The sequence below is a fragment of the Eptesicus fuscus genome, chromosome 2, assembly GCF_027574615.1.
Source record: "Eptesicus fuscus isolate TK198812 chromosome 2, DD_ASM_mEF_20220401, whole genome shotgun sequence".
NCBI lineage: Eukaryota > Metazoa > Chordata > Mammalia > Chiroptera > Vespertilionidae > Eptesicus > Eptesicus fuscus.
This window is the reverse complement of record NC_072474.1, coordinates 26,810,313-26,819,880: the sequence shown is the minus strand read 5'-3', so window position 1 is coordinate 26,819,880 and position 9,568 is coordinate 26,810,313.

Below are 9,568 nucleotides of genomic sequence, written 5' to 3'. Positions count from 1 at the left end.
TTCATGCCTGATAAAGTGAACTCATACATGGAAACCCACAAAATGGAGGCCACCCAGTACACCAGCCCATGCTACAAATCTAAACCTAAGTCAGCCTACATCTACAGGAAATACCTGTCAAGGAGACCTAACACGCACACCATCCTCCACCTGAGCTTTAGCTCACTCACCTGACTCGAGAAAACAGGACCTGTTGGCCTAAGAAGGAAATCCCAACCTCCTACTCCATCTGCCCAGTTTCCCAGTTGCTCCTTCTAATGTTCCCTAAAAATCACTCTTGCCCAAAATTCCTTTGGAAAGAGTCTTTGCTGCTTGTGAGGTACTGCCCTCCTCCATCCATGGATTGTTTTCCCTTGAATAAAGGACATCAAACTCATTACTAAATTGTTTTAAGTTTTGTCATTGGACATACTACTATGAGGAACAGGGAGTGGCATTCCTTGCTTACATTCCACGGTGATATTTCAGTGTAGAAACTAGCAGCCAGACCCAGATTGCCTCCCAGATGGGGATGAGATAAAAGAATCTGAATAAAGTCACATGGCTAATTTAAGAGCCAGATATAAATAAAATAAAACTGAGCTGGGGGGTAGGATTTGGGGAAAGAAAATAGTTCTTTTCTTGTGGCTCTGGCCAGGGCCTCAGGAATGCAGGCCTGATGTGTAAGATCTAATTTGCAATGCCACAAAGAATTCACGGGTTCAAATTTCCTTTGCTCCTCACTTTTTGTTCCAAGTCAGAAGCCACTGAAGCTGGTGAGGATCCTGGGCAGGGCCAGTGCATCACATGGAGAGAGGGACCTCTAGTGCTGGGCTGCTTCTCTGCCACCCAGCAGCACTATTTGCTCATGTTTATTTCTCTCTGATGATTATCCCTTTCTCTGAGAAAGCTTTGATTTAAAAGGTTAACGGAAGCCTTTGTCTTTTACTTCTGGCATAAATTTAATGCATTTAAGAATGGCAGCCTTGGCTGGTATGGCTCAGTTGGTTGGAGCATCGTCCCATGCACCAAAGGGTCACGGGTTTGATTCCCAGTCAGGGTACATACCCGGGTTGTGGGATCAATCCCCAGTCAGGGCACAGATGGAAGGCAGCCAATTGATGTTTCTCTCTCACACATCAATATTTCTCTCTCTTTCTCTTTCCCTCTCCCTTCCTCGCTCCCTAAAATCAATAAAAGCATATCCTAGGGTGGGGATTTTTAAAAAAGAAGAATGGCAAAATATATGCTTCAACACACAATATTAAGGAAATCTAAGTAAATGGAAATATTTATTAAGGTTCTAGTAAATCTTCAGTCCTGGGATAAGTACTAAAAGTAATTTCACAAAGTCTGAAATATGAAAAGGCAACTAAAGTATCAGTAGTGAATGATTCCTGAATGAATAATGAGGTTATTAAGTGCATACCTTTCATTTATATACTCAACAGACATTTGTAGAGTAAATCCCATGTTCCAGGCACTGGACTAGGCCCAAACCACAAGGATGAAAGACATAACCCCTATCCTCAGGGGGCCCAGAGATGATCAGTGAAAGGTTCAGAGTGGGTCGAGGTCACGCACGTATGACATGAGCCATAATGTATCAAAAGAGATTTTATTCCGGGCACCTGGGTGCAGGTGGGCTAAGACTGAGAAAGGCATTAGCAAAGATAGCAGGGAGAGATAGGTTTTTATTAATTTTTGCTGGCTGCAAGCTGCTCTGCTGACGTAAGGGTCTGGTCCATCCTTGGTTCCTCCCATGCCAGGTGTCTTCTGGTTATCTGAGCTATGCTGTGCTCAAGGCTGCAAGCTTTCTGCAAGATATCTGCTAAGTACAGTAAGTTTTCTCTGACCCATTTTATTCTCTTTAACCCTTTCAATAAGGAGACACAGACAGGTTACAAATAGGACTGAACAATGTTCAAAAGGCAGTACTTCTAGCCAACACTTCAAAGATGGACAGAGTTGGACCAGCAGCTGGAGCTAGGAAAGCACAGGTGGTGCTCAAGACTGGTGGAAGTTGGGTTTCCTATGGGAAGGAAGGGGACCACATGCGTTCCGCTTCTCCTAGGAGATACTGATTATCATTCATTGATTCACTCAACTGACTTACTGATACTGATTATCATTCATTGATTCACTCTGTTACCAGGCCCTGGGTTCTGCAAAGAGGTCACCAAGATGAGCAAGACAGGGTCTGAACCCTCAGAATTCACAGTCTAGTGAAAAAGGAGAAAGGGCGACAAGCACCCACTATACCATGACATAAGCTCAGCCGGAGAGCTATGCCATGATCCAGCATGATGGAGAGAGTGACTGACAGGATTGGAGCCAAGGATTCACAGAGGAGGCCAGGTTTGGGTTGTCTTTAAGGTGAACAGCAGTGCCCAAAGCTGGCAAGAGGAAGAAGAGAGGAGCAGGACATCCAGGAGGAGCCTGCAAGCACCACTACAGGAAGTTCCATTTGATCAGAATCCAGCACATGGGTTGGGAGCTCTCTTGAAGGTGAATATGGAACTACAAGGGGGTCAAGACAGGGTGTTCTCAGGGTCCCCTGGGGGGAGATATGGAAGTCTTTTTTCAGAACATTGAAGGTAGAAGTGACATGGTAAAATTTTTGCTTTTCAATAATAACTGGAGATTTTATGAAAAGTGGGTTGAAGGGCCACAACGCTATCTAGTTTGTATTGATCACAATTACACACTGTTGAGGGATTCTTGAATTTCGTGTAGGGGAATTCAACTGGCCAGAGAAGATCTGGAATCAATTTTGTTTGGGCTAAAATTTCTCCCCATTATTCTCTCAAATTAATGATAATAATAGTAATCATGCAAGTGCAGTTAGTTATTGTGCAATAGGAATATGGAAAGCCTGGTACTAAGAACCTTACCTGAGAACCCATGTTGAGAAGGCTCCCCATTTCACAGATAAAGAAATTGAGGCTCCCAGAGGCTAGGTAATCAGCCAAAGTTCATATCATTACCACGTATGAGATCTTGAGATTTTTTTTTTTAGACCCCCAAGTACATGTTTTTAACCCTATAAAATCTTCTAGTTTTTTTAGCCATTAATCAAGGCCCCTTGTTGATGACTAACCCTCATGCTAGAATTTATGCAATTTTATTATTTGTCTGAGTTACAGCTGAACATAGTGGGGAGAAAGTCAAGTGATATCTTTGTTGCTAACATGTTAGGAGAAGTCTGGAAAGTTTTCAGTGCTGATTGTAGTGTTAGCCCCCTGGACTGAGCATGAGCCAGAAGAGCCTAAGAAGGCAACTTTAAGGCTGAACTGGAGACAAAACTTGCACCATGGGATTCTTCCCTGACTATATCCCATCAGTTAATATCACATCAGGTCTTGGTGCCAACAGGGGATGCTAAACCAAGAGGGAATTCTGGAATGTTCCAAGGAGAGAAGGGATTTTCCTTTAATATAGCTTTCATTAAAAAATGTACCCTTTGAGTGAATCTCAATCCTTGTCTATCAATTGGTTTAACATGGCACCTGGCATCAGGATGGTTACTATGTTCATCCATTGGTGCTAGCTTCACTTTACAATTGAAAGTCTTTCAAAGCTTGATATATGTGCCCTGAAATACTCTTTCAAGAGCTGAAGATCTCCAGATCAATTTTGGCAACATCAAAGTACTTCCATTGACTTCTGATTTACTAACTCCAGAAATCAATAGAAAAGTGAGAACCAATTCTTGCCCTACTTATAAGTGTTCTGGATAGAAGACCTTGCACTGAGGTCAGTGAGCAAATTCTATTCTTGTGATATTCTATTACTTTGCAACAAAAACAAATTGCTCTTTTTCCTTCCTCCTCTCTGCCTCTTCTGCTCCCCCTTCCTTCCTTGTAACTGTTATTTTTCTTTCCTTATGTGTCCCTCCTGGAGGACTTTGAGTACCAGTAGTACCTGCACATTGCTAATGAGATGGCCAACCCTTGCCACTGCCCAAATGTGGTTCCAGAAGGTCAACCTTCCGTGTACAAATATGCTTCTTTCCCACTTTACCACCTCTTGGTACTTCAAGTCTCCATCTACCAATTGCTTTTCACCTTGAAGAGTTAGTTTCTATTTGAACAGGCAGCTGGAGGTAGTCAAAGCATGACTTAAGTGATAGCTTGCTACTGTAAAGCTCCTTTCATCCATAGGCTCACCATTAATCACACTGAAGAATAACAGAATGGCGAAGAGTGACTGCTGGTATTAATAAAATCATGTCAACCGAGGAGAGAACCAACCAGTCACAGCCACTGGGAACTGTTGTGTTGCTTATTATCTCTGAATGATTGTCCAGCTGCCAGATCCAAGCTACGTGCTCACAAATAAAAGGTTATTCTCAGGGACACCCCGGACACCAAGAAGACTGTCAGTGGGGTGTAGAAGTGCTTCTACCTCCAGGTTTTGTAAGTCAATATAACAGAGGGCTGAGTTGTCAGCCAAAATGTCAATTGATTACTAAGCAATGAAATGTAAGATTTTTAAATACAGGAATGAAAAAACTAGTAAAACTATAAGGCAAGTTGTTGTGTGACTCTGACATTACAGAAAAATAAGAGAGGACAGTCACCCAGCTACCCCGGCTGGACTAGTCACCCTTCTCCACTGTTGCAGGTCCTCATATTCACAAATATTGACAGATGCTCCTGGATATCAGACACTGTTCTAGGTGCTGGGGAGAGAGGAACTGGCAGAAAAAGCCCCTGTCCTCTTGGAGTTTGTTCCTATTGAGAGGAAAAGCAAAAGGCAACCAGATAAACACATCATACAATGTCAAGGAGTGATAAGGGCTAAGAAAATAAAGCAAGAAAAGAGAGGGAGGGTAAGCTTGTTTAGGAACAGTCCCTCTGAGGTGATATCCAAACAGAGAACTGAGTGAAGAGAGAATATGCTTTGTGAGCATCTGGTTCAAGGGCCAGCCCAGCAGTGGGAAGAGTTGTGCAAAGGCCCTGGGGAAGCGTGCTTGGTGTGCTCAGAGGAATGGACTTCGTTTCTTAATAAATATATTGTAACAGACAGTGCACCCAAATTAGTGTTTTTCCCTCAAACAAGCAGAGTACACTTATTGTAATGAGATCACCATTTTGCAATTGCCCTTTGAGTCATTTTCAGATTGCCATTTACATTCTCTGCCTTTCAAACTTCCACTGAAATAACCAAAGAATATAAAAATAAGCAGAGAAACGAGGGCTTGGAAATAGAGGGCCACCAGCAGGCCAGAAATTTGTCTTTCCAAGGGAATTCCAACTGAACTTTCCTATAAAGAGATGCTTGTACTCTCTTAGCGTCATGATAAGAGGCTAGTAAAAGGAGAAGATGAGGGGGTCTTGGGTTTGTATAGACAAACATGGAAGGCCAATATGCATTTGATAGATTTATTAATTGTTGGCAGTGCTATTGCTTTAAAAAAAACTAATAGTAAAGCAAATCTTACCTAAATTCTTTTGCTGCAATATTAATGCACCCTAAAGATCCAATCACATCTAAAACCTTGGAACAGAAAAATTCTATTTCTGCTACTGTGTATTGGCAGTTACTAGAACCCATTGGGAGTGCTGGTTGATACTGTTACAGAGCAGTGAGAGAAATGATAAGAGATGAAATCAGACATCCTTTCTTGAACAGTTCATACTGCAAAAGCCTCCTGCTTGGTGTCTTTACACTAGCCCCTGGCTTCCTTCTCCTTTCCAGACATGTTCATGTCCACTTCCTATGTGACCAGGGTTTTTCTTATGACACCAATCATAAGGTTTCATTGAAAGTTCACAGTAAAAAAATTAATGCGAACATCTCATGTTATAGAAGAGTATATCAAAGACATGTCTGCATTGTGAATAATCATAAACTAAACACTGATGCAATCGCGACCCAGGCTAAGTGGTCGAAGGTGAGAGCTATTTGTACTCTTCTCCCTGATACATACATCCTCCTCCTAATCCCTGAAAAGTAAGTGAAACAACTGCATCCTGATTTTTGTTAAGAATCATTTCCTTCCCTTTCTTATAGTTTTGCCACATTTTAGTACATCCCTATGCAATAGATCTTTTTAACACAATAGTCTCATTTTGCCTCTCTCTGTACTTTATGTAATAAGAGCCAAACTGTATGCATTCCTTTGTGATAAATTTATTTTGTTTAACATTGTGTGTGAGATCCATCCCTGTTGGTAAATGTAGTTGTAGTTCACTTATTTCTAATTCTATACAGAATTTAATCTTACGACTATAACACAATTTACTCATCTAGCCTATGGTGATAAATCTTGCTGTGTATTCATTTGGGGGGTAATTTTGAAAATCCTTGTATTGGGCTCCTAGTACATCTGTAAAACAGTTTCTCGTAGGTACATATGACATAAGGCAAAACCCTAAAATGCCTCCCAAGATTTCCCACCCTTTTCCCTGGAATTAATACTATGAGGAGACAGCATACTCATGATGATGTTATGTGGAAAAGTAGATTTTGCATATGTAATTAGGTTACTTGTCAGTTGACTTTGAGTTCATTCAAAGGCAGGTTATCCCAAGGGCTTAGTCAGATCACATTAGCCCTTTAAAAGCAGAGGGTTGGGGCGGAAATGGCAGCCGTATAGGCAGACCTGTCATGCACCTCCTTCCAGGGCCAGACTGGAAATACAACTAAATTAGAGAACATCCACAGGGGATTACCAATTGAGGTCCAGCTGAGGAGACTTATATCAAGGAAGGACAGAAAACACCTGGAGACCAGAAGGAAGGGAGAGGTTGAGAGAGGAGCTGACCTAGCTCCCAGGGGCAGCAGGGCCGAGAGCGAGGAGGGAGGTCCTGGCTATGGGAGGATCTGTTCTCTCAGAAGATAGAGGCCTGCAACCCAGGTTGGGCTCCACAGAGCTGAGACCCGAGGCCCAGGTAACATCCAGCTGTGAAAGGAGGCAGGGCTGCTGGCTGCATCAGAGTCTGGAGCCAAGAAAACCACGGTTTGTTTTGGTTTTTTGTTTGTTTGTTTTGTTTTTTTAATATATTTTTTATTGATATTTTACAGAGAGGAAGAGAGAGGGATAGAGAGTTAGAAACATCGATGACAGAGAAACATCGATCAGCTGCCTCTTGCACATCGATCAGCTGCCTCCTGCACACCCCCTACTGCGGATGTGCCCGCAACCAATGTACATGCCCTTGACCGGAATCGAACCTGGGACCTTTCAGTCAGCAGGCTGATGCTCGATCCACTGAGCCAAACTGGTTTTGGCTGTTTTGTTTTATTTTGTTTTGTTTTGTTTTGTTTTGTTTTCTCTAAACCCAGAGCACCGGAGTTTTCATTTGCAGCTACTCACCTGAGGCTTCGGTGCAGGGAGGGAGGTGTGGACTTGAGGTGCCTAGGGAGAGGCTGTGGTGGCAGGCAGTGTAAGGAGACGTGGAGGGGCAGCGGCGAGGAGTCCTGCATTTGGTCAATCGTTGGCACCCAAACCTAAAGGGCCAGTTTTTCCTGAGAGGAGCTAGCCTACCCCAATAGCCACTGGGCAGGTAAAGAAAAAAAAAAAAACGCCCTTGGTGTTACAGACTGCCCCACCCTTAGGAGTCCGGCCAGCCACACCCTGCATTTTGACCTTTTCAGAGGAAGCAAAAGCAGAGGCCACGCCTACGGGTTTGAACAGTCTCAGGAGCTGTAACACAGTTGACTGGATTGGGGTAGGGGCCTTCTGCCCCACTATCCTGGGAACCAGATGGGTACTTTCCCCACACAGGAGAGCTGGTAGAACCTCCAGATTTCTAGCCGATCCCACTGGATTGCATAGAAGGAACTCTGTCTAGCTGAGGGCAGAGTACTATGTTGGGCCTCTTGCAGAGGAGTAGCTCTGGAACAGGAAACACACCAAGCACATTCCCTGAAAGCTAAACAGCACCTCCCTCACCGAAAGCCCTTTCAGAAATGGACCTTTGAGGGATCTTAAAATTGACAACTGGCGAGCAGGCAAAGGCGGGCAGGGGCCAAGCCCAGAGAACCAGGGAAAGTTTGCTGACCCAGCCCTGGGCCCCACACTAACAAAACCTGCTTTAGAGGGCGGATGGGCCCCTCCTGCTTGCAGCCAAGTCCTGTGGAGACAGACACAAACTGTGGATCCCATGGAGCTTCAAGCAGGTTGCTGAAAGCCAAAGGAGGACAGTCTCTGACAGTGGTTGGCACCTAATTATCTCACGGAAAGCCCAGAATTGGCAGACAGAACAGTCAGCCACAGTCATTAGAAGAGTAGGATCAAAATAAAAAGCTTCTGCACAGCAAAAGAAACCATCAATAAAACAATAAGAAAGCCCGCTGCACGGGAGAACATATATGCCAATGTTATCTCCAATAAGAGTTTAATCTCCAACATTTACAGGGAACTCATACAACTTAACAACAGGAAGATCAACAATCCAATCAAAAAATGGTCAACAGACCTGTGGACGAAAGAGGCCACATGCTAACCTGACAGGTTCAGAGAAGGCCTGCATAGCAGTCTTGCAGACTCAGAGACCTAAAGTAACCACAAAGGATGGTCTGAAATTAAACTTGAACTAAAAGCAGTTATGGTGGGTAGTCACCTCCTAGGCTGGTATCTTCACTGACAAGGTCAACATTCACCTTAACTGAGCCTATCTGTCTTTTTGCATCTATAATATCATACCCTTTGAAATGTCTGGGTAACTTGTAACTTCCCTTTTTCCAGATCCCTTGGGGCACAACCTAATGTGCTGGGTGCCAGGACAGATACCACAAATCCCTTCATTATCATGTTAATTGTTCCTACACCCACCTAAGTATGTGTCCATCATTTAACTTTTTGTCCAATCCCAGGGGTTTCCCAACTCCCCCCCCCCCCTCCCACCCCCACCCTTCCCGCCCGACTTTGCTTTCTCCCGCCTCTCCAGTCTATCACCAATGGATTTCTTGTAACTAACCCGCCAATCTCCGGAGCATTATCTCAATTCGTTGAGGTACTGCTTCCAGGCATATGTCAACAGTTTGGCTCAAATAAACTCACAAAAATTCTTTATAGGTTTCAATGGTTTTTTACGTTAACAGACCTAAATAGATACTTTTTGAAAGAGGACAAACAGAACGCCAAGAGACATATGAAAACATGCTCAAAGTCACTAATTATCCAAGATATGCAAATCAAAATGACAGTGAGATACCATCTCACACCTGTCAGAATGGCTATCATCAACAAATCAACAAATGACAAGTGCTGGAGAGGATGCAGAGAAAAAGAAACCCTCGTGCACTGCTGGTGGGAATGCAGACTGGTGCAGCCACTGTGGAGAACAGTATGAAGTTTCCTCAAAAAACTAAAAATAGAACTCCCATTTGATCCACTGATCCCACTTCTAGGAATATATCCCAAGAAACTAGAAACACCAATCAGAAAGGATATATGCACCCCTGTGTTCATAGCAGCACAATTTACAATAGCTAAGATTTGGAAACAGCCTAAATGCCCATCAGCAGATGAGTGGATTAGAAAACTGTGGTACATCTACACAATGGAATACTACGCTTCGGTAAAAAAGAAGAAATTCTTACCATTTGCAACAGCATGGATGGAACTGGAGAGCAT